Source organism: Lithobates pipiens, unplaced genomic scaffold (assembly GCF_037356315.1).
Source record: "Lithobates pipiens isolate NorthernLeopardFrog02 unplaced genomic scaffold, aLitPip1_a1.2 Scaffold_27, whole genome shotgun sequence".
Classification (NCBI taxonomy): domain Eukaryota; kingdom Metazoa; phylum Chordata; class Amphibia; order Anura; family Ranidae; genus Lithobates; species Lithobates pipiens.
The window spans coordinates 175,101,303-175,126,597 of NW_027507788.1; the positions used below are offsets into that span (position 1 = coordinate 175,101,303).

At 43.3% G+C, this 25,295-nt stretch overlaps 1 protein-coding gene across 1 annotated transcript in view; it reads left to right on the plus strand.

The window, feature by feature from the left end:
- Positions 1 to 9,353: 9,353 nt before the first annotated feature.
- FOXJ3 (forkhead box J3) overlaps positions 9,354 to 25,295 on the plus strand; it is a 131,022-nt gene continuing 115,080 nt past the window's right edge. The window contains exon 1 of the mRNA XM_077457918.1: positions 9,354 to 9,454. The gene's annotated coding sequence lies outside the window, so the exon portion shown is untranslated. The remainder of the gene's footprint in view (positions 9,455 to 25,295) is intronic.

Here is a 25,295-nt window from a genome sequence, read left to right on the forward strand (position 1 = left end):
GTTCTGAGTAATTTTCTAGCATAAAAAAAAAATGATGATTTTTACATGTAGGAGAGAAGTCTCAGAATGGGCCTGGGTGGCAAGGGGTTAATTATCATAAGTAATATACAAATAATTATTATAAGCACTGTGAGTTCATCCTCTCAGTCTGCTGCAGAGTGTTCCAGCTTGTATTTATACTGCCACTCTGTATGTAGCTTCTGACAGGCTGTGCAAGGAGCCCTGTATCTCCGGAACCATAGATGATAGCAGCCCCATATTTTAACCAGTGCTGGGGTGGGTCTTCAGCTACCTACCCCCCAAATATGGGGTCTCTGTGACTCCTGATCACAGAGCTACAATCCTCGAAGTCAATCTTTTTTTTTTTTTTTGATTTTTTTTTTGGGCAAATGGGCCTATCTTGAGAAAGGGGCCTGGAGCTTCAGCTCCAATAGCCCCTATGTTAATCCGGCCCTGAAATTGTGCTGTCGGAAAACTCCGGTCGTGTGTACACGTCATTAGGTGTTCGATTTGACTGCTGCAATATCACAGTCCCGCTATAAGTCGCTGATCGTCACCATTACTAGTAAAAAATTAAAATAAATCAAAATTCCATAAAAATATTCCATAGTTTGTAGGCGCTATAATCTTTGCACAAACCAATCAATATAAGCCTATTGGGATTTTTTTTTACCAAAAACATGTAGCAGAATACATATTGGCCTGAATTTATGAAGAAATTGGATTTTTTTAAAAAAAATGTATTGGATGTGTTTTATAGCAGAAAGTAATAAAATATTGTTTTTTTTCTAAATTGTTGGTCTTTTATTGTTTATAGTGCAAAAAATAAGATAAAATACATAGAGGTGATCAAATACCACCAAAAGAAAGCTCTATTTGTGGGAAAAAAAGACATAAATTTTATTTTGTGTACAGCATCATATGCTGGCGCAATTGTCAGTTAAACCGACGCAGTGCCATATCGCAAAAAATGGCCTGGTCATAATGGGGGTGAAACCTTCCGGAGTTTAAGTGGTTACACCAATGTAAAGGGTCACTGGCTACCAATAAGAAAAAAGGCACATTACATTGACTACCAATGTAAGGAGTGACCTCTCTACTGACAACCAATGTAAGAAGCGACCTCCCTACTGACAACCAATGTAAGGAGTGACCCAATCAATGTAAGGAGTGACCTTCCCACTGACAACCAATGTAAGGAGTGACCTTCCCACTGACAACCAATGTAAGGAGTGACCTTCCCACTGACTACCAATGTAAGGAGTGACCTTCCCACTGACAACCACTGTAAGGAGTGACCCAACCAGTGTAAGGAGTGACCTTCCCATTGATTACCATTGTAAGGAGTGACCTTCCCACTGACTGCCAATGTAAGGAGTGACCTCCCCACTGACTACCAATGTAAGGAGTGACCTCCCCACTGACTACCAATGTAAGGAGAGACCTTCCCACTGACTACCAATGTAAGGAGTGACACAATCAATGTAAGGAGTGACCTTCCCACTTACAACCAATGTAAGGAGTGACCTTCCCACTGACTACCAATGTAAGGAGAGACCTTCCCACTGACTACCAATGTAAGGTGTGATCTTCCCACTGACTACCAATGTAAGGAGTGACCTCCCCACTGACTACCATTGTAAGGAGTGACCTCCCCACTGACAACCAATGTAAGGAGCGACCTCCCTACTGACAACCAATGTAAGGAGTGACCCGATCAATGTAAGCAGTGACCTTCCCACTGACAACCAATGTAAGGAGTGACCTTCCCACTGACTACCAATGTAAGGGGTGACCTTCCCACTGACTACCAATGTAAGGTGTGATCTTCCCACTGACTACCAATGTAAGGAGTGACATCCCCACTGACTACCAATGTAATGAGTGACTTCCCCACTGACTACCTTTGTAACGAGTGACCTCCCCACTGACAACCAATCTAAGGAGTGACCCAACCAGTGTAAGGTGTGACCTTCCCACTGACTACCATTGTAAGGAGTGACCTTCCCACTGACTACCAATGTAAGGAGTGACCTTCCCACTGACTACCAATGTAAGGGGTGACCTTCCCACTGACTACCAATGTAATGAGTGACCTCCCCACTGACTACCAATGTAATGAGTGACCTCCCCACTGACTACCATTGTAGTCAGTGCCGTATCGCAAAAAATGGCCTGGTCATAATGGGGGTGAAACCTTCCGGAGTTTAAGTGGTTACACCAATGTAAAGGGTCACTGGCTACCAATAAGAAAAAAAGGCACATTACATTGACTACCAATGTAAGGAGTGACCTCTCTACTGACAACCAATGTAAGAAGCGACCTCCCTACTGACAACCAATGTAAGGAGTGACCCAATCAATGTAAGGAGTGACCTTCCCACTGACAACCAATGTAAGGAGTGACCTTCCCACTGACAACCAATGTAAGGAGTGACCTTCCCACTGACTACCAATGTAAGGAGTGACCTTCCCACTGACAACCACTGTAAGGAGTGACCCAACCAGTGTAAGGAGTGACCTTCCCACTGATTACCATTGTAAGGAGTGACCTTCCCACTGACTGCCAATGTAAGGAGTGACCTCCCCACTGACTACCAATGTAAGGAGTGACCTCCCCACTGACAACCAATGTAAGGAGTGACCCAATCAATGTAAGGAGTGACCTTCCCACTGACAACCAATGTAAGGAGTGACCTTCCCACTGACAACCAATGTAAGGAGTGACCTTCCCACTGACTACCAATGTAAGGTGTGACCTTCCCACTGACAACCACTGTAAGGAGTGACCCAACCAGTGTAAGGAGTGACCTTCCCACTGATTACCATTGTAAGGAGTGACCTTCCCACTGACTGCCAATGTAAGGAGTGACCTTCCCACTGATTACCATTGTAAGGAGTGACCTTCCCACTGACTGCCAATGTAAGGAGTGACCTCCCCACTGACTACCAATGTAAGGAGTGACCTCCCCACTGACTACCAATGTAAGGGGTGACCTTCCCACTGACTACCAATGTAATGAGTGACCTCCCCTCTGACTACCAATGTAATGAGTGACCTCCCCACTGACTACCAATGTAATAAGGGACCTCTCTACTAACTACCAATGCAAGGAGTGACCTTCCCACTGACTACCATTCTAAGGAGTGACCTCCCCACTGACAACCAATGTAAGGAGTGTAAAGGAAATTTGTAAGTTCTGTATATAATTGTATTCTACTTTGTACGTATTGCACACTGTTCTGACTGTGCACATGGCATTAATAATGTTTTCATTACATGTTTGCATTCTTCGAGTCCTGATTAGAATTAGTCTGCCTATGTTATGTCCCTTGTTACCATACAAGTACAATTGTAATATTAATGTGATACCTATGTAATCATGCATATAAAAACCTTCAATTGCATCATAATAAAGCAGAACAGTTATATGGAAAGATGCAGCGTTTATCTTTTGTGTCTGTTCTCTACTGCAGTAGTTATTATTGATTTGGAACCACTAATCAATATGAGGATAGGAGTTGCCTATCTATACATTTCCATGTAAGGAGTGACCTCCCCACTGACTACCAATGTGAGGGGGAGAATGGAAGCTCAAATAATGGTGCCTCCAAGGGGTACCTTTGAGCAGCAAGGGAAAAGGGACTATTCCGGTACCAATATATAGTAAATCAACTTGGAAAAAGTATTAAAATACATATAATTATTTATTAAGGATATTATTTAACAGTGACATCACAATAAAAAGAAAACAGTTACAAATAAATCACATACTGAGAGACATTACATGATCATTACACTGGATTTAGAAATTACAGTAATATATATTGCCCCTCCAGAAGGTCAGGGGTCATTGGATAGAGGGTTTGGACGTTTTCCTCGACTAGTTTCGCCACAGAAACGTCGCTTTCTCAAGAGGCGTCACCCGTACAATCTATCAAAATATAACAATTGTTTATTGAAAAATCCAAATATAGAGTTAGATATACAAAGAACAGAAATAACATTGTCATTGAACAGCATAGTTTGCATTATAACAAGAAAAATATTATAAAGGTCCAATGACTCACCCACATAGAGAGGTAATTCCAAAAAGCAGAGAGGGCAATTGCTGAGGTGCCCTAACCGAAAAAGGGGAAACCCCCCTAGGGGGCAGACAAGGGGGGGTTTAGACAAGAGCAGCAGCGGCAAGGGTCGGCTGGAAATAAAGTATATCGATAACTAAAGTCACTTACAGATCTCCTGGCCACACTAAAAAAGACAAAGAAAAGGCAAAAAGAGGGGGAGAAGGCAGGTAGAGGAGATAAGAAGGGAAGAAGAGAAGAAATTTAAGAGATTAGCCCAAATCCAGGACATATCCGTCCGAATGGAGACACCAAAGTGGTATAGGTTCGATGATTTGTGTGACTTCAACAGCGGTCTATGTGAATAGTTACATACCCCGCAGAGTTCAAAGGATAGCTCTCAGCCAGGACAGAATAAATCCTCAGAGACCAAATATGTGCAAGATATCAAAACCAGGGGTTCAGAGAATCCAAACTGGATCTAAGATGAAGTTTATAAGAATAGGATTGATCAATCCTATTCTTATAAACTTCATCTTAGATCCAGTTTGGAAACTCTGAACCCCTGGTTTTGATATCTTTTTATTGTGATGTCATTGTTAAATAATATCCTTAATAAATAATTATATGTATTTTAATACTTTTTCCAAGTTGATTTACTATATATTGGTACCGGAATAGTCCCTTTTCCCTTGCTGCTCAAAGGTACCCCTTGGAGGCACCATTATTTGAGCTTCCATTCTTCCACTGAAATTTTCACGGGATGATGGTACCTTTTATAATACCTCCCCTATAAGGCGACACCAAACTTAAACAATGTGAGCGGAAGCTTTTTCCACTGACTACTAATATAAGGGGACACTTCCCCCACTGACCACCAAAGTAAAGGGTCCCTTCACCACTGATCACCAATGTAAGGGAACATTTCTCCACTGAAAATCAATCTAAGGGATCACTTATCCCCCTACACATCAATGTAGAAGGGAACCTCTCCCACTTAATAGCAATGTTAGGGGACATTTATCTATTGAACACTATTGTAAAGGCGCACTTCTCCCACTCACCACCAAAGTAAGTGTCACTGTTTGTGTTTCTTTTCTGGCCATTCATTTTATTTCTTGAATATTACTGAAAATAATCTTATAGAAAGGTAGAAAGAGACGGAGGAAGGGGTGACTTGGGGGGGGGGGTTTACATCAAGTTTGTGCTTTTTTTTTGTGGGGGGTGTTGGCTGACACAAAATGCTCATGCATCTTAAAGCAGTTTGGTATGTTCACTCTGGGCTCTAGATGACCTTGTCCCAACATTGAGTGAGGCGGTAGCATAATGCCTTCCAGTCACCTGTCAAACGCCCTTTGAAAAGAATCTACCTCTTCAGGAGCCAATGCAAACCCACAGTTTTTGCATAAACAGGTGTCCCCATTGGAAGATTTCCCTTGCTTACTTTCTTGGTGACAACTGCAAAATCTTGAGTTTTGTATCGCCCACCCCTTTGCTTCAGTGACAATATAAAAGAAACATATGTACATAAATGTAACCATGACAACCACCAATCTGTGCCCATCAGTGCCTCATCATCAGTGCCTCCTGATCAGCACCACCAGTGTCGCCTTATCAGAGCCACCTATCAGTGCAGCCTCATCAGTGTCCATCAGAGCCACCTATCAGTGCAGCCTCATCAGTGTCCATCAGAGCCACCTATCAGTGCAGCCTCATCAGTGTCCATCAGAGTCACCTATCAGTGCAGCCTCATCAGTTTCCATTAGAGCCACCTATCAGTGCAGCCTCATCAGTGTCCATTAGAGCCACCTATCAGAGCAGCCTCATCAGTGTCCATTAGAGCCACCTATCAGAGCAGCCTCATCAGTGCCTCCTGATCAATGCCCACCAGTGCCGTCTCATCAGTGCCATCTTTCAGTGCAGCCTCATCAGTGCCACCTATTAGTGCCCATCAGTGCCATCTCATCAGTGCCCATCAGTGTCACCTATCAGTGCAGCTTCATCAGCTTCATCAGTGAAGGAGAAAATTACTTATTTACAAAATTTTCTGACAGAAAACTTTTTTTCCCCCCCAAATTGTCGGTCTTTTTTTTCCAAAATTTTTGGTCTTTTTTTTTTTTCTTTTTATCAAACAATAAAGAACCCAGCCGTGATTAAATACTACTAATAGAAAGCTTTATTTGTGTGAAAAAAAATTATAAAAATGTAGTTTGCGTGACCGCGTAATTGTTATTCAAAATGTGACAGCTCTGAAAATTGGCCTGCTCTAAAAGATCCTGCATGTCTCCCCTGGGCTCCACTGAATGTTTTGCAAAGCATGGGCACTGATGAGACAGCAATGATGGGCACTGATGAGATGGCAATGATGGGCACTGGTGAGACAGCAATGATGGGCACTGATGAGATGGCAATGATGGGCAGTGATGAGGCAGCACTGATGAGGAGGCACTAATAGGTGACACTGATGAATGAATGAATGAAATACTTGTATAGCACACAATGCGAACTGCTGAGGAGGCACTAATATGTAGCACTGATGGGAACTGGTAGGCGGCACTGATGGGCACTGATAGGCGACCACTGATGAGCAGGCACTGATGGGTACTGAAAAGCAGCACTGATTTACATCACTGATGGACATAGATTGGCCTCACTGATGGGCACAAATTGGCCACACTGATAGGCACAAATTGGCATCACTGCTGGGCACTGTTGGGGCTGCACAGACAAATTGGCATCACTGCTGGGTACTGTTGGGGCTGCATAGATAATCAATGCCACTGATTGGCTCTCCTCTCCTCACACTCAGTCAGTGTGAGGCTGACAACCGGTATTTCCTTGTTTACATGTGATCACGTCATTGGCTCTTTACCAAGATCAGGGTCGCGCCGTGTCAAAGTGGCACAGCGTGCCTGAGATTGCAGAGCTGTGTACCCCGTGGGCCCGCCAGCAAAGTGAGACTGGGGGGGGGACAGATGATCCCTCTTAAAACATTTTTGAAGCCCCCCACATATACACATGTACGAACGTAAACGCATGCGTCGGGGGCGTCTACATGTGAAAACATAGATTGTGATACACGTTACATATCACTACACACGCCAGAGTGTGAGCAATAATTCTAGCCCCAGACCTTTTCCGTAACACTAAACTGATGACCTATAGGGGGCTACTGAGTCGACGCCTATAGAAAATACAGGGTACTGAAGTCTGTTGGCATTTCCCCGGCACACACAAATCTAAGGATGGAAATGTGGGGTATCTGTTTACTCGGTGCAACATCGTCACTTACATTTTACCAAAAATCTGGGTGGTTTATTGCACTTTTTTCCCCTAAAATTAATTTTAGTGTGTTTTTTACTTAAATTTTGCTTTTCCTAAACCTTTGTGGTAATATCTTGTGACATAAAAATTGGAACTCCCACAATTTTATTCTCTAGGATATCTGCTTTCAGGAAATATATGATGTTTGGGGGTTTTGTGTAATGTTCGGAGCCTAAAATTATTTTTTTAACCACTTGCCGCAAAATCACGTACCTGTACATCATTCTGCTTCAAGTGGTTGTAACGGGGTGATACCTGCAGCTGCTCAATGGTTATCACAAGCAGCGGGAGAGGACTCCCCCCCATCCCCCCTGCTGCCTACCGCGGCTCCGCCGGGCTCTCCCGTCCCACCAGGAGGCCCGAGCGACCAGATGGCACGTCTGGCTAGAGACCCGAACAAAGCTGGAATTGTATCTAGTAACCTGGAAGCAAAAATATCAGTATTCAAAACAGCCAAACTTGGCATTTTTAATGCTTTTAGGTGCAAAGGAGGGATTTGCGGTCTTATAGATCACTCCAAAAAATATATATATATTTTTTTTAAGGGACAGTGTAAAAAAAAAAAAAAAATTAATTAAAATAAATAAGAAAAAAAAAAACGTAAAGCGCCCCATCATTCGCAGAAACGAAGGCATACGTAAGCCGCGGTCGCAAAGGTAAATAGTGTTCACGCCCCACATGTGAGATAACGCCGATATCGTTAGAGCGAGATCAATAATTATCGAATTTGACCACCTTTGTAACTCTAAACAGGCAACCGTTAAAAATGTTTAAAGCGTCGCCTATGGAAATTTTTATGTACCAAAGTTTGTCGCTATTCCACAAGCGTGCACAATTTTAAAGCGGTTGTAAGTAATTTTCTAGAAAAAAAAAAGATTTTTACATGTATGTTAGAAGTGTCAGAACTGGTCTGATATTGAGGTGGTTAAAAAAAACAATAAAAAATTAAATTGTAAAAAAAAAACAAAAAAAATAAATACAATATATTATGTTTGGAAGTTGTATGTAATTTTCTAGGGGGGAAAGAAGGCGATTTTTGTGAGAAGTGCCAGAATTGGGCCGGTACTGAGGTGGTTAAAAAAAAAAAATAGAAAAATAAAATTGTAAAAGAAAAATACAATAAAATAGTTTAAAAAAAAATACAAATAAATACAATATATAATGTTTGGGGGTTGTAAGTAATATGTGAGAAGTATCAGAACTGGTCTGATATTGAGGTGGTTTAAAAATAATAATAATAATAAAAAAAAATTGTAAAAAAAAAAAAAAAAAAAAATACAATATATAATGTTTGGAAGTTGTAAGTAATTTTCTAGGGGAAAAACTTGATTTTGCATGTATGTGAGAAGTGCCAGAATTGGGCTGGTATTGAGGTGGTTAAAAAATAATAATAATAATAAAAAAAACAAGCTTGTAAAAAAACATAAATAAATGAATAAAAAATACAAATTAAAAAATGGTAAAAAATTAAAAAAATATTGACATCAGTGGTGGAACTACCACGAAAAAACAAGGTTGTAAAAAAATAAAAAATACAAATTAAAAAAATGGTAAAAAATATAAATAAAATAAAAAAATAAAAAACTATTGACATCAGTGGCGGAACGACCAGGCTCACAAAGGTTGCCCTTGGACCGGGCCCTAGCGTGGATTGAACGGCCCCGGGCCGGGGGTCCCTTTGTGGTTTCTTGCATCGGGGCCCTGACGTTTCTTGATACACCGTAACTGGTGACAAGTGTAAAATGTCGAGTCTTCTGCTGCTCACCTTGTTTATGACAATATAAAAGTAAACAACACAATGTAAATAGATGTAATATAGCCAGAAAAACATAGACAGATGTACAGCACTGCAGAGCAGCATAGAGAAAGAGTAATCCATGTAGAGTGGAACCCTCAGCCTCTCTGTTCGCTGTCAATGTTAATAAAGTTTGTGACGTGTTGAACCCTCTCCCACCTTCTTCCGGTGTCTGCGGGCGAGGCATGCCGGGAGTTGTAGTCTCGGCGCTCCTCTGCATTTGTTCCTCTCCTGGCCGACACGTCGGGACCGCACGGAGCGGGCGATCAGGTGAGCTGGCGGGCCGGGTTGTGTGTTGGGCGGGAGCGGCCCGGCGAAGCGGAGGTAAGGGGTCCTCGGGCCGGGCTGTGATGGCCGCCGCTGTGGAATAGAAGCGCCTGGCTGGGGCCCGAGGCTGCCCCCCCTCCGTTATCGGGGAGGTGTGTGGAGGCGCCTGGCTACCCAGGAGGGGGGAGGTGAAAGCCCCAGAGAGGGGTGTCCCTTGTGTCCTCACTGGGCTGGGCCCCCTCCAGCTGCTGAGGAACCACAAATCCCAGCATGGCCTATAAGAGCCCGGCTGGTGGGGGCCCCCTGAGGTGACATGGGGGGGAAGGGGCCCCTGGGGTGACATGGGGGGGGGAAGGGGCCCCTGAGGTGACATGGGGGGGGGGAAGGGGCCCCTGAGGTGACATGGGGGGGGAAGGGGCCCCTGGGGTGACATGGGGGGGAAGGGGCCCCTGGGGGGGGAAGGGGCCCCTAAGGTGACATGGGGGGGGGAAGGGGCCACTGAGGTGACATGGGGGGGACCCGCTGAGGTGACATATTGGGGGGGCGGCCCGCTGAGGTGACATATTGGGGGGGGAGGACCCTTTGAGGTGACATATTGGGGGGGAGGACCCTTTGAGGTGACATGTGGGGGGAGGACCCTTTGAGGTGACACGTGGGGGGGGAGGGCCCGCTGAGGTGACATATTGGGGCGCAGGTGGCCAGCGGAGGTGACATATTGGGGCGCAGGTGGCCAGCGGAGGTGACATATTGGGGCGCAGGTGGCCAGCTGAGGGGACAAGGGAGTGGATACCTCCATGGGGATGGGGGCTCCCTGTGGTGACATGGGGTGGGGTGCCCCCATAGTGAGGGCTACATTCCAGGGGTGCCACCCACCATACAATCTGATTGTATAATCTCCTTCCTCTCTATAGTACACATTGTATACAGATCTGGGACCACACCCACATCTTGCCACTTGAAACGTGGTTTGTGCACTTTTTATTTTATTTTTTTCTGCGTGCAAAAATGCAGGACAAACACAGAGAAAAAAAATGGGAAAAGTAGCAAAAACTCTCCAATTGGGCGCTGTGTGTGTACCGAGGGAAAAGCGAGCAAAAGAAAAGCATGAAAAAAAAAAAGCGTGTGAGATGTGAACATGGCCTCAGATCCCACCAACACCCCCCTCTCTCCGTTAACAGCGCCCCAAATGCAGGAGGGGGGTCGCCTTTTGCTTCCTGCGTTTTGGGGTGCAGTTAACGCTCGGGCATCACTTTTAGACCTCATTCACACAAGGCATTCCTAAATCGCGGCAGAATGCACGATGTGCGTTTGGGTGCTTTTGTTCCCAGTGGCCCCTCAGGTGCTGTGCGATTCTGCTCCGATTGCAACACACGCCGCTAAAAAAAAATAAAAATCACGTGAAGCTTTTCATCCCCCAAAAAAGAGCAGAGGCTTGTTTTGGGGCAACAAATGCGCATCATAGATTTCGCTATTTCTTCATGTACGAGTTGCGACTTGGCTGACATCTGTGCGACTTTATTCATTCATTCATTTAAAAATCGCGAGTGGTAACCCTAGTTTGCAAGGTCTGAATGGGAAGAGCATTGGGTATTGTGTGTGTTTTTTTTTTTTTTTTTTTCTGCCTCTATATTAGTCTGTTCCAGGGCCGTGACTAACGATTATTTTCATAATTGATTAGCTGGGTGATTTATTGTTTCGACCAATTGATTTAATCAAATACAATTTATTGTTGAATATCTATTTGCAATGTAAATAAAAATAACCAGCTATACGATTGGGGAACAAAATATCAAATCCACTGAGAATAGGGCTGGCCATACATTATACAGTTTTCTTCTACAATTTTCCTTTTAGATTTACCAAAACCATATAATGAGGTCAAATCTAAACACTTTTTCAATTTGTATACAATCAGGCAGGCCCTTGCAGTACATGGTTCAAGGTAAATCTAAAGGAAATTGAACACAGACAATTGTATAATGTATGGCTAGCCTAACAAACTGAAGGCACTGTACTATTAGAGGATGAATCCGCTATATATCAGATTCAGAAATCAAAACGTTTTTATTTAACCTCTTCCATACCGGGCCTATTCTGGCACTTCTCTCCTACATGTAAAAATCATCCTTTTTTTTTTTTTCTTTTTTTATTAATAGAAAATTGCTCAGAACCCCCAAAATATATATACGTACATACAATATATACAGAGACCTTGGGGAATAAAATGGCGGTCGACTTTATGTCATGCAGTATTTGTGCAGTAATTGTTTAACCACATCAATACAGGGCACTTTTGCCCCCTTCCTTCCCAGACTAATTTTCAGATTTCAGCACTCTCGCACTTTCAATAACAATTGCACGGTCATGCTACACTGTATCCAGACACAATTTTTATCATTTTGTTTTTGCAAATAGTTTTCTTTTGGTGGTATTTATTCACGACATTTTTTTATTTTTTGCAATATAAGCGGAAATTTGGAAAAAAAAGATTTTCTTTCTATTTCGAAAAAAATACAATAAAATTTCGTCATTAAATTTAAGCCAAAATGTATTCTTCCACATGTTTTTGTTAAAAAAAAAAAACAAAAAAAAATCTCGTTAAGTGTATAATAATTGGTTTGTGTGATCATGGACAGATGTTCGAATCAGTTTCAGGTGTGAATTCAGGCAAAAGGTTCAGACCTGATTTGCACCTGATACGGAGACCAAGGACACACCGGACCCCTGCTGAGACCCGTCGCCACAGCTAGTGAACCCAACCAACATGATTCTTTTTCCTTTTCTTTCCTTTTCTTCTCCTTCTTTCTTCGTCTTTTTCTTCTCCTTCTTTCTTCGTCTTTTTCTTCTCCTTCTTTCTTCGTCTTTTTCTTCTCCTTCTTTCTTCGTCTTTTTCTTCTCCTTCTTTCTTCGTCTTTTTCTTCTCCTTCTTTCTTCGTCTTTTTCTTCTCCTTCTTTCTTCGTCTTTTTCTTCTCCTTCTTTCTTCGTCTTTTTCTTCTCCTTCTTTCTTCGTCTTTTTTCTTCTCCTTCTTTCTTCGTCTTTTTCTTCTCCTTCTTTCTTCGTCTTTTTCTTCTCCTTCTTTCTTCGTCTTTTTCTTCTCCTTCTTTCTTCGTCTTTTTCTTCTCCTTCTTTCTTCGTCTTTTTCTTCTCCTTCTTTCTTCGTCTTTTTCTTCTCCTTCTTTCTTCGTCTTTTTCTTCTCCTTCTTTCTTCGTCTTTTTCTTCTCCTTCTTTCTTCGTCTTTTTCTTCTCCTTCTTTCTTCGTCTTTTTCTTCTTCTTTCTTCGTCTTTTTCTTCTCCTTCTTTCTTCGTCTTTTTTTTCTCCTTCTTTCTTCGTCTTTTTCTTCTCCTTCTTTCTTCGTCTTTTTCTTCTCCTTCTTTCTTCGTCTTCTCTTTCTTCTTTTTCTTCTCTTTTTCTTCTCCTTCTTCTCTTTTTCTTCTCTTTCTTCTCCTTCTTCTCTTTTTTTCTTCTCCTTCTTCTCTTTTTTTTTCTTCTCCTTCTTCTCTTTTTTTTTCTTCTCCTTCTTCTCTCTTTTTTTCTTCTCCTTCTTCTCTTTTTTTCTTCTCCTTCTTCTCTTTTTTTTTCTTCTCCTTCTCCTTTTTCTCTTTTTTTCTTCTTCTCCTTCTCCTTTTTCTCTTTTTTTCTTCTTCTCCTTCTCCTTTTTCTCTTTTTCTTCTTCTCCTTCTCCTTTTTCTCTTTTTCTTCTTCTCCTTCTCCTTTTTCTCTTTTTCTTCTTCTCCTTCTCCTTTTTCTCTTTTTCTTCTCTTTTTCTTCCATTTTGATAATCAAAATTAGCCCACAAATGTTTAGAGAGTTGAGTGCTTTTAAGTGTATATTGGTTTGTGTGAAAGTTATAGTGTCTACAATCTGTGGTGTGTGTGTGTGTGTGTGTGTGTGTATGTGTGTATATATATATATATATATATCGATTTCTGCAGGTATAGGCACTATAATGGCAATGACCAGCGACTTGTAGTGTGGCAGGAAATCTGGTGCTAACAGACACTGGCTGGGAAGGTCACTAAATGACACGAACATCGCTAGTGACACTAATATATAGTGATCAGTGCTAATACTGTACTGTATAGCGGGACTTCAATATTGCGGCCGGCATTTTGACACTTTTGGGGGACAGTGACATGAATACAGTGATCATGTATAACATTGGCTAGGAAGGGGTTAAAATCTTGGAGTGATGAAGGGGTTAACTGTATGCCCCACTATGTTTAATGTGTGCTGCTTTTACTTTACCATCTGGCTGTTTTTTTTCCCCCCCTGCTTTTTCAGGGAGAAGTAACAGACAGATCACTGTTCACTGCACACAGAGTTCTGTGTGTTTTTGTAAACGCATAACTGTGTGTGTGTGATTGGATACAGTTGATCAGCAGGTCTCAGCCAAGATCATTGGCTGAAATCAGCTGCCAAACTCCTGCTGTGTCCAATCAGGGCAGGAGGGCATGTGCAAATGCGCTCCAAACCCAGAGGCAATCCAGCAACTTGCATGTACTTTGCCATGCCTGCACCTGCTGCCCACTTGCTTGCAGTATGGTTTGCTATGGGGGGCACTCGGAGATGAGGAGGCACATAGAGTGCAGGCGGGGGACCCCAGAAGAGGTCACGGAACAGGTAAGTATAACATGTTTGTAAACTTTGTTATTTTAATTAAAAAAATAAAAATAAAAAATCTCTAAATCCCCCAATATACTCGCTTCCACCTTCACTGGCCACTGTCATCTCTCTGTGGGCTGAGTTTTCTGCCCTTTGATTGTTCAGTGGAGGGTGATGTCATTGCACGCATGTGCATAGGAATCAGTCATTCAGCACAGATAGTTGTAGTTATTATAGTTGTTTTTTGTTTTTGGTTTTTTGGGGGGGGGGGTTTATTGGGGGTCTGAGTGCTTGGATGTAACTTAACTTTTTTGCCCTGGCCAGGGGAAGACAAATATACTGAGGGTACATGGAAGTCAGCTTGTCAGACCCAGGCTAGCCATAGATGCTACCATTATCGCAGTCGGTGTTAAGGGTGGGGGAGAGAGATTCCTCCCACTGCGCTATTCTGTTCTGCCAGTGGAGGGCACAGGGAGTGTTTCCAGCCTGCATAATACAATTATATTATTATTATTATTATTATTATTATACATGATTTTTATATAGCGCCAACAGTTTGTGCAGTGCTTTACAATATGAGGACAGTCCATGCAGTTAAAATTCAATACAGGAGGAATCGGAGGGCCCTGCTCATTAGAGCTTCCAATATAAAAGGAAGGGTCAAATGATACAAAAGGCAATAACTGTGAGCGATGAGCTGATGGAGAAAGTGGAAATGCAGTTATTGGGTGAATAATGGGCTTCTCTGAAGAGATGAATTTTCCAGGATCACCTAAAATGTCGACAGAGTAGGATATAGCTGTACAAATTTTGGGTAGTGAGTTCCATAGATTGGGAGAGGCTCGGGAGAAGTCCCGGAGGTGAGCATGAGAGGAGCTGATGAGGGAGCTAGAGAGCAGGAGGTCTTGGGGGGGGTTAGTTGTTAGTATTTGATATTTAAGATGTGGTGGCTGCATTAGTTCTCCTTTTGTCTCTCTGTGGCAGAACATCACACCATTTACTTTTTTTTTTTTTCTCGTCTTAACATTACTGAAATGTTACATTTTGACATCTCAGAAATTTCTAATCATTGCAGCGTGGTGAAAAAAAAAAATATATTAATACAGCATGAAGTACTTTTTAAATGCACACCGCAGCAATGAGGGGGTGTGAACTAACGCTAGGAGAATCTGCATTGAACTGCACTGGAAAAACTGCCCAGTGCAATGCCACGGCATCTGGTGTGAGCAAGCCTGTAGGCTTGGGCTATGTCACATAGGTGGCCCCAAATTTAATAATGATTGCTCTTGTATAATACTCAGTGTTGGTTCACACTACAACGACTTGGGATCTGACTTGTCAGCCCTCAAGTCGCTCCAAGTCGCTTGACATTAGGAATTACATTATAGTCAATGAGAGCCGTCTTAATGTACACTACTGAAGTCGCTCCAACTTCAGAAAAGGTTCCTGTACTGCTTCAAGGCGACTTCTAGGCGACTTGTACCCATAGATTTCAATGGAAGTTGCCTCCAAGTCAGATCTTCATCTATAGTGAAGCAACTTTACAGGAAAAAGAAAATAATTTACGCAGGTACTTCCCACGTTTACCTAGGCAACCCCCTCCCTCTGATACAACTGATTATTCTGTGATTGGCCACAGCCAAAGTCGCCTGTCCTGGAGGCAACTTTAAGTCGTGTTGTAAGTTGCGCAAAGTCGCGCTGAAGTTGCCTCCAAATCGCCTTGCAAAGTCGCGCTGTAAGTCTTGTTGCCCCTGTATGAACAGAGTCTAATTCCCCCCTCTCAAAAAAGTAAACGCATTCAAAGACGGAACTATATATATTCCTTTTTTTTTTTTTTTTTTTTTATTACTCCTGCTGAGGCTCCTCCCTTCTTTAATTAATTTTTCCCTTTTGGGATCAATGAAGAATTCTGAATCTGAATTCTTTACATGAGACAGGGTTTTTCTTTGGGTGTTCATTCCATTGCCTGTGTGATGTGGACACTTCCTGTTGGCTGTCCAGTGGTAGGGTCCTCTCCGGATCCAGAAGGAAGAGATGTGATGTCAGTGCAGGTGGACCATGGGGGTCTTGGGCACAGTAATGCTGTATTAGCAGTCTCTCAAACCTGCAAACAGTGTTGGTCACGGGTGGACTTAAAGTGGTTTTAAATCTCAGACATGAAATGTGAACAAATTGTATCCCTATATTGTGTGTACTGGTCTCAATTAAGAGCACTGAGTGTAATTTCTGTCTGCTGCTTCCTTCCTCTGCTTTCAGCATAAGTCACTTCTGACAAGATTTCCTGGAAAAAGGTGACGGGGTGGGTGGGACCTTCAGCTGATTGACAGCCTCAGCTCTGTTCCTGTGTGGAGGAGGGGGGTGTCTTTCCTCCAATCAGCTGTCAGAGCTCTCTTCACTGAGCTCTGCAAAGTGTAACTTCAGCTCTCTGTCCCTTTTTTCTGAACTCTCAGACAAGCAGTAAAATTTGGACTTTGAACTGATGTAGAGGAGAAGACTGCAGATAATCGGGTACAACTTTGTGTAGGAGGATTTGTTTCACCTTTGTTTATCACCTGCAGCCAGTCACTTCACTGGGTATATGTGAGGGTTTACTTTAAGGTGAGTGCATCTTTCTTCACATAGTAAGAAAAAAAAAACATGCAGGGATCAGTGGAGGAAGATGTTGTAAAGCGGCGATATGCGGCCGCTAGCGGGGCAGTTTTAACCCCCGCTATCGGCCGAAAAGGGTTAAAACTGCCCGTAAAGTGCCGCTGCAGCGGCTCTTTGCAGGCGGTTTGCAGTGCTGCCCCACGGTTTTCTATGGAAAGGGGCACTTTATGAGCGGTAAATACACCGCTCCTACAGTGCTCCAAAGATGCGGCTTTCAGGACTTTTTGAGCATCCTGCAAGCGCACCGCTCCAGTGCGAAAGCAGCGGCTGTTTCAGGGCGCTTTGCAGGTGCTATTTTTAGCTCTGTAGTGCCTGCAAAGCGCCCCAGTGTGAAAGGGGCCTTAAAGCAGGTCATGTGGTTTTGTCAAATTTCTGCATCCTCCCACTGAATGCTGTGGTTCCTCTCTCCTATCCATATGTCAGTTTCTTCCTGTAATGACGTAGGGGCTGACTTTTGGCTTTATAACTTTTTGACCTCTGATTAGCACAGCTCAATGGATTTGGTTTGAATGAGCCTATACTATGCTCGCTGTAGGCAGAGTAACAGGTTGATCCTATATACCACTAGAGCCTGCACAGGCAACACTCCCCCCTGCCTTTTCCACCACTATACAATACTCTGCTCCTGAGCAGCCCAATACATTGTCATGGGTTGGGCCTGGAGAACATATCTAGTCCTGTGCAAGTTTTATGTGACTATGGGAGGTAAAGATAGGCTGCTCACACTCCTGATGTAAAGAGAACATTTTTATTTTCCTAATAAAATCGGAAGTATGAGCTAGAGCTGCACAATTAATCGTTAAAAAAATCGTGATCTCAATTCAACCCCCCCCCCAACAATCTCTATTGCAGTGTTTGCCGATTCTTTCATATAACAAGTGGAGAGACTTATCTGCTCACTCAGCTGTCAAAAGAAAACATCCGGGCAGTCTGCCAAGTTTTTAGCATGAAACATTGTAACTAATGCCCCATACACACGATCGTATTTTCCATTGGAAAAAACTTGGATGTTTTTTTCCGACGGAATTCCACTCAAGCTTGGCTTGCATACACACGGTCACACAAAAGTTCTCTGAACTTTCGACCGTCAAGAACGTGGTGATGTTCAACAGTACGACGAGCCGAGAAAATTAAGTTCGATGCTTCTGAGCATGTGTCAAATTGTTTCCGAGCATGCGTAGGAATTTTGCTCGTCGGAATTTGTACAGACGATTGGAATTTCCGATCGGAACTTTTTCCGACCGAAAAATTGAGAACCTGCCCTCAATCTTTGGCTGGCCGAAATTCGGCCAGCAAAAGTCTGATGAAGCATACACACGGTCGCATTTTCAGACCAAAAGCTCTCATCAGAGTTTTGCTGGCGGAATTTTCGTGTGTACGGAGCATTACTCTTACTTCTTAGATCTAACTACTTAAAGTCTAAATCTTTTTCTGACACTTGTTTCTTAAAGCGGTAGTTCCGCCGTTTTTTTTTTTTTTTTTTTTTCTAAAATCAACATCTACAAATACTGCTGCTGCTGACTTTTAAAATAAGGACACTTACCCGCCCAGCGCGCCCGCAATGTCGGCACCCAAAGCTGATCTCTCGATCGGCTCTCGGGTGCTGCCGCCACCATCTTGGGTATGGGAATCAGGAAGTGGAGCCTTGCGGCTTCACGTCCCGGGTCCCTACTGTGCATGCGCGAGTCACACTGCGCGATAAGGATGGTCCCCGCTGTCTCTGGGATCCGTGTGTTTCCCAGCAGACAGCAGGGGACACGCAGGAAGTGGCGTAAATATCTGCAGATTCTGCGGATATCTATGCCGGAAGTGGGTGCAAATACCTGTACTATACAGGTATCTGCACCCCCCCTCCCCCCTGAAGGGTGCCAATTGTGGCGCCGGAGAGGGGGAGGGTTCCAATGAGCGGAAGCTCCACTTTAAGTTAAAATCTATTTTTGCAAGAAAATTACTTGGAACCCCCAAACATTATAAATATTTTAGGAGAGACCCTAGGGAATAAAATGTCAATTGCTGCAATATTTTATGTCACACTGTATTTGCCCAGCGGTCTGTCAAATGCAATTTTTTGGGAAAAATTACACTTCAATGAATTTTAAAAAAAATTAACGAAACAGTAAAGTTAACCTAACGGGGAGGTGAGTCGTAAAGCAGCGCTATTTTTACCGGCACTTTACCATCGGCTTTGCAGCTCTATTTGTCCGCTAGCGACCAAGAAAGGGTTAAAAACCACGCAAAGCGTGTTTTTACCAGCGGTATAGCCACGCTGCCCCATTGGTTTCAATGGGCAGGAGCGGTATACACACCGCTCCTTCACTGTTTCAAAGATACTGCTAGCAAGACTTTTTTTTTATCATCCTGCTAGCGCATCGCTCCAGTGTGAAAGCCCTCTGGGCTTTCACATTGGAGACAAAGCAGCGGCTGTTTCAGGGCGCCTTGCAGGCACTATTTTTGTGAAAGGTGTCTTAATGGGAAAGATGATGTTGTGCCGCGAGAATCGCAATCTATCTTCTAAGCAAAAAAATAAAAATCATGATTCTCATTTTAGCCAGAATCGTGCAGCTCTAGTATAAGCTCCTTTTTTAAACATTTTATAGCATCCCATGATATGGTACAAGAACAACCTGTAGCATTATTGCCCGATGACAGCGATTGGGGCTATTAATGTCGCCTTTTATGTGAAACCCCATAAATGTTTTATAAATTTTAAAATTCGCATGCCTTGCACCTGTCAGAATAGCTGTACCCCAGATTGAATGGCAACCATCATTCTCATCATCCAGTCCATTTCTGTGGGCCCAGGCTGTTGTGGACTTGAGGAACATACCCCCTGAGGGTGCTTCTTTGGCCAGCATGGGATCCCAGCATTCTTGGATTGAGCAGTAATAAAGTAGCCTTGCAGTTGTTTGAAGGATGGGGATATCTGCAGGGTGAGATCCAAGGCACTGCTGACTCTGCTAGGCCCAGGAGATTTGGTGATGTCGCTACTGTGCTGCTTGTTCTCCTTGCTGGAGACTGACATAAGGAAGCAAACCCCTGCGTCTACCAAGATGTCTGCCTCCACACAGACACACTGCAGACTATAGCAAGCCCATTATAGGGAAAGAGCAGCTGCAGGGAGATCAGACAAAACTGGTGAATAGTCCTTTACCCTTTCTACCCCGTTTTAGGGGCAAATTTTATATGAATCTTGTAGCTTTTAAAGAGCAATACATTTTTATTTTTTTGTCTGCAAAATTAAAATCTGAAACACAAAAGTGATCAAAAATGGTTTTGTGTGTTACATATATTAATATGCCAAAAAAAGGCTGTTATTTCCTATAGGTATATACGGTATACATGGATCTCTGCTATCTCTAGATAAATATGTACTACTGACAGCGGCATTATTTTCCCAGGTATTTCCTGACCCATCTCTTGTCATATCACTTGACATGCGTCTCTCGTTCTTGCACACACCGTCCTGGCTGAGGTTACTCCTACTTCAGCTTTGATTTTGCAGTGTGGAGCAGTGGATGCGTCCTGCTACACTGATTCACTGTCATGAGTTTTAAAGCTTGTAGTCATGGGAGAGGAGGAATGAAATCACTTGTGTTGTAGTCTTAGAATTAATGTTTCAGTTGTGCGTACTTACTGTCAAGTTGCTGTACATAATGTACCTGTCTACCCGGGGTCAACGTGTGCTTACAGGGTGAGGATTACTGTGTGACTAAAGGCAAATGATTATTATTTTTTTAGCTTTAAATAGGTGTTCTAATCCCTCTACACTCTATCAGGTTTTTATTGCTATCTGTGTCCCTGTTAGAGGGAAATGTACCCTCCTATTTGTCCTTTTCACCATAATCACCGAAAATGAAAGTCCCAAGTTTTTTGTTTATGAGGTCTCTAATAGAGGGGGGAACTTTTCCTATGGGGACACAAGTACTGGTGACACGCCGGGATTCCCTCACTTTGGACACTCTCACTTCCTCTTTTGACTATAGGAAAGGAAGTGAAAGTTATAGCCCAATTCCTACTCTAGGGGGAGGAGTAAAGTGTTTGTGTCTTTTTTTTTTTTTTTTTTTTATAGTTTATTTTAAAGAGGAAGTAAACCCTGACGGGTTTACTACTTTGTCTCCCTGCAAAGGTAAAGCATAATGGGCTACTATGCATCGCATAGTAGCCCATTATGTGTCACTTACCTGACACAGGAGCCAGTGATGTCACCGCTGTCCCCTGTAGTCCGGAGCCTCCATCTTCTTCCGGGTATCGCTACTCCGGCCACTCGCAGCTCTGGAGCAGTGATGACTTCACTCCCACACGTGCGCACGGGAGCCGCCACTAACAGGATATCGCCGTTAGCATCGGCATGCTGCTAACTGCAATAGTGCGCCTGCACGCCGTTGTCTATGGTGCATGCGCCGTAGACAGCAGTGCCTGTCTTTTAGTAAATATCTGCTAAACCGTGTAGGTTTGGGAGATATTTCTTGGACTTACAGGTAAGCCTTAATCTAGGCTTACCTGTAGGTCAGTGGTTTGTAAGGGTTTACAACCACTTTAAAGTCCAGCTCCAGCCAAAACCTTTTTTGTTTGGGAAGAGTAAGTATCGGCACTTATGTCAAGTACAACAAAAAAAAAAACGTCAATTTTGAAAAATCTATATTTTTACTTTTTGCTCTAATAAATATACCCCAAAAATATTTTTTTTTAAAATGTTCCCCCCTCAGTTAAGGCTATGTATTCTACATATTTTTGGTAAAAGGAAAAATTGCAATAAGCGTATATTGCTTGGTTTGCGCAAAAGTTAGAGCGCCTATAAAATAGGGCAGCGTTTTAACTCCAGTCCTCAAGGCGCACCAACAGGTCATGTTTTCATGTTTTCCATTATTTTGCACAGGTGATTTGATCAGTTTCACTGCCTTAGCAATTACCACTGCCGTTTCATCTGAGGGAAATCCTGAAAACATGATCTGTTTGAGGACTGGAGTTGAGAAAACACTGAAATAGGGGATAGAGTTATGGCATTTTTATTAGTAATGGCGGCAATCTTTTTTTTCTTTCTTTCTTTTTTTTTATTGTGGCTGCGTCATTATGGCGGACACATCGGACATTTTTTACACTATTTTGGGACCAGTGTCATTTATACAGCGATCAGTGCTATAAAAATGCACTGATTACTGTGTAAATGACACTGGCAGGGAAGGGGTTAAACACTAGGGGGCGATCAAGGGGTTAAATATGTCCTAGGGAGTGATTCTAACTGGGGGGATGGGCTTCCACTCACATGACAGCGATCACTTCTCCCGATCACAGAGAGCAGTGATCTCTGTCATGTCACAAGGCAGAACGGGGAAATGCCTTGTTTACATAGGCACTTCCCCGTTCTGCAGCTCCGCGACACAATCGCTGGGAGACCGGTGGACATAGAGTCTGCAGGTCACACAGGCATGGTCACACTGTACACCGTGGGCGCACGTGCCCGCTAGCCCTGCCAATTAAAGGGGATGCACAGGAACGCCCATTTGCCTACCGCTGCCATTGTGCTGACATATATCAGCGTGCATCAGTCAGCAAGTGTTTAAATTTGCGGCAGGTGGACTGACCTTCTGACTCTGCTGTTATGACTTTGTAATCCGAGGTATTAGGCCTATTTCACAACTATGCAATTTTTATTTTTTATTTATTTTTTTAGTGCGTTCCCAGTTTTGCAGAAATACACTGCAGTCCATTTAACATGGTTTGCTACGGATGTAGTTCACATCTGTGCATTTTATGAAAAGGGCCAGGGACTTTTTTCTGGTTCCATAGACTTGAATGGATCTAAAAAACGTGTATTGAAAAAACGCAAAATTTGCACCCGGAATATGCAAACTGTGAACCAGGCCTCAAAGAGGCCTGGTTCAATAAAAATATTCGCCAACCTCGGCTCAGGCTGAAAAATCCCTTTTGAAGTTGACATGCCTTTTTTAAATGGTTATAGTTGGGCAGATCTGTCACTAAAAATGACAGGCAGTGAAATGCACGTCCCTTCTTTCTGGGCTCTTTCTTTTCCCTTACCTGACCAATCAGTGCTTGCCACACACACAGAAGAGGAAGTCTTCAGACTCGCTTCTCTGCAGAAAAAGTATCTTTAGCAGTGGGCTTTGCAGAGATTATCTGATGGGGTACACAATCTTTGCCTGCAATATTTGTGTTCTATCCATAGCTCAAAATATTTAACCACTTGCTTACTGGGCACTTAAACCCCCCTCCTATCCAGACCAATTTTCAGCTTTCAGTGCTGACGCAATTTGAATGACAATTGTGCGGTCATACAACACTGTACCCAAATTACATTTTTATCATTCCCCACCCCCCCACCAAATAGAGCTTTCTTTTGGTGGTATTTGATCACCTGTGCGATTTTGACATTTTTAATTTAAAAAAAATTGTAATTTTTGTCAGTCATTGATGTACGCTGATGAGGCAGCAGTGATGTGCACCGATCGGTTACACTGATGGGCAACACTTCTAGGTGGCACTGATTGGCACCACTTGTGGGCATTAATAGGTGGCACTTGTGGGCACTTTCAGATGGCAATTATGAGGCATAATTGCCTCTTCCGTTTTGGGACCGATGTCCCTTCAAGGTGAGCCGGTGATTGCTTTTTTCTCTCCTCAGGCTGACAGCGGAGAAAAAAAAAAAAAGCCAATCAACAAGCTTTTGCTTTGATCATGTGATCAGCTGTCATTGGCTGACAGCTGATCACATGGTAAGGAGCCGGGACCGGCCCCTTACTCAGATCGGTGATCACCCGAATCTTGGTGACTCGGTGATCACAGCGAGCTCCGCGCACGCCCTGTAGGGAGCATGCACAGGGGAGGACGTCATATGATATAATATATATATATATATTTTTTTGGACTTGGTTCTATTTTCATCTGGTGATCCAGCTCAGCTTTTATTTACTAATGCAAAACTTTTAAGGGCCGATTCACACCACATGCAGTCCACTGCGTTTCTTTTTCCTGCATCAGAAAAGCATGGATAGTAGGTTAGATGGTTTCCAATGGCATAGTTCACACCAGTGCGTTCCCGTTCCAGAAAAAGAAGTATAATATGCTGCATGTAAGATGTCTGCAGAAGTTTTTTTTTACCCTAATACAGGAGTGTCAGACTCCATTTCATCATGAGCTGCATCAGCATTATGGTTGCCCTCAAAGGTCCGGTTGTATCTGTAAGACTAGATGTTCATAGCACCCTACCCCTTACATCAGAAGTCAAGAATCCCCCTACCCTTCCTTACATCACAGTGCACCCCCCTTACCTTGTTCTGCGGCTGGGGAGCAGAGCAGAGAGGCAGAAAGTGCAGGGTCTGCAGGAGGACCACAGAAGGGCTGGAGTCTGCTCAACCAGGGGAGGTGGAGAGACGTATGCTGGAGCTGGACAGATGTGCAGCATCTGCAGGAGGAGTTCTGTCCTCCTCCTGTGCTGCTGACTGCTGTCGGAGGGTTCGAGGAAATGGCCTGGCGGGCACAGTGTTTGACACATGTGCCCTGATGCATAGAATGCTTCTATGCATAGAAACCTTCAGCATTTAGAACCTCTTTAATGATATCATAATAAAAACAGAGCTGCATCAATATCGCTTTATATCTGTCTGGAGTTCAGCAAATTAGCGGTGGGTTTTATATCCGATGATCTGTTGAATCCGGCAGTATTTTTCAGTAGCGGTTTGCAGTGGATTGTTTAGGTAGTTCCTGCACGGTTATTGATTGACAGCTCGAGTCTGAAACAGATGACCGTAGCTACTTGTGATGTGACACATGACAATGCAACCGGCCTGTGACATTCACACCACCCACCTCAGAAGCAACAATGTGACCATTTTAATTTTCCATGGTGAGATAATCCTCCTTCCCGGCTCATAGGGTAGGCATGTTGGGATGTTCATACAGTATCTCACAAAAGTGAGTACACCCCTCACATTTTTGTAAATATTTTATATCTTCTCGTGTGACAACACTGAAGAAATTACATTTTGCTACAATGTAAAGTAGTGAGTGTACAGCTTGTATAACAGTGTCAATTTGCTGTCCCTTCAAAATAACTCAACACACAGCCATTAATGTCTAAACCGCTGGCAACAAAACTGAGTACACCCCTAAGTGAAAATGTCCAAAGTGTCAATATTTTGTGTGGCCACCATTATTTTCCAGCACTGTCTTAACCCTCTTGGGCATGGAGTTCACCAGAGCTTCACAGGTTGCCACTGGAGTCCTCTTCCCCTCCTCCATGACGACATCACGGAGGTGGTGGGTGTTAGAGACCTTGCGACCCCTTCACCTTTCATTTGAGGATGCCCCACAGATGCTCAATAGGGTTTAGGTCTGGAGACATGCTTGGCCAGTCCATCACCTTTACCCTCAGCTTCTTTAGTAAGGCAGTGGTCGTCTTGGAGGTGTGTTTTGGGTTGTTATCCTGTTGGAATACTGCCCTGCGGCCCAGTCTCTGAAGGGAGGGGATCATGCTCTGCTTCAGTATGTCACAGTACATGTTGGCATTCATGGTTCCCTCAATGATCTGTAGCTCCCTAGTGCCAGCAGCACTCATGCAGCCCCAGACCATGA